Here is a 983-nt window from a genome sequence, read left to right as displayed (position 1 = left end):
CCCGGTCCTTTCTCTGGTGGTGGGAGCGAGGGCGAAATCGGCAGCTCCTGTGACCGCGGTGTCACGCATCCGCGGGTGGACCGCTTCCGGGGATCTCCTCGCAGCCCTGTCCTCGGAGGTAGGAGCGACAGCAGCGTCAGCGGACCAAGGAACCGATGTGGACGTCAGCAGCTGACTAGTTGTCAGGGATCTTTTTCCGGAGATGGTGGCGGGTGCAGCATCAGCTGCCAGGGGGCCCGCAGTGCCACACCTGCCCGTGGCTGCGAGGGAGCAGCCAGCTGATCCAGATTGTGTCAAGACACCTCGGACTCCTCCTGCTGCGTTGGTGCAGCCTCTACCTGTTCCATCCAGACCTTGGTCCCATGTCGCGATGGACTTTATTACTGGGCTCCCTCAATCCAGAGGTAAAACCGTCATACTCATCATGATTGACAGATTCTCCAAACTGGTGCATGCCATCCCTCTACAGAAACTTCCCATCAGCAAATGGAATTGGCTGTACTCGTGTGCAAGCATCTGTTTCGGTTGCATGGACGTCCCCAAAACATCTCTTCGGATCCACAGTTTGTGGCTACATTCTGGAAGGGGTTCTGTAAGCTTCTTGGGATCAAGGTCAGTCTGAGTTCTGGTTTTCATCCCCAGACTAACCGACAGGTAGAGCGGTATAACCAAGACCTGGAGACTACGTTGCGGGTCCTCTGCTTGAAGAACCCAAAGAGCTGGTCGACTCAGCTACCCTGGCCTGAGTACTCCCACAACACTCTACTGAATTCTTCTGGATACTCTCCCTTCCAAGCAGCCTATGGCTTTCAACCTCCTATGTTTCCTTTGTGAGGCGCTGTCGGCACACCTGGAGTAAGTACCGGCTCCAGCTGCTGCAGAACCAAGAGAGGCTGAGTGTTGTGGCAAATCATCGGAGGTCACCTGCCTCCGAATACAAGGTGGGAGACAAGGTGTGGCTCTCTACGACTGATGTTCCTTTG

This window comes from Oryzias melastigma, linkage group LG18, assembly GCF_002922805.2.
Source record: "Oryzias melastigma strain HK-1 linkage group LG18, ASM292280v2, whole genome shotgun sequence".
NCBI lineage: Eukaryota > Metazoa > Chordata > Actinopteri > Beloniformes > Adrianichthyidae > Oryzias > Oryzias melastigma.
This window is presented reverse-complemented; position numbering follows the sequence as displayed.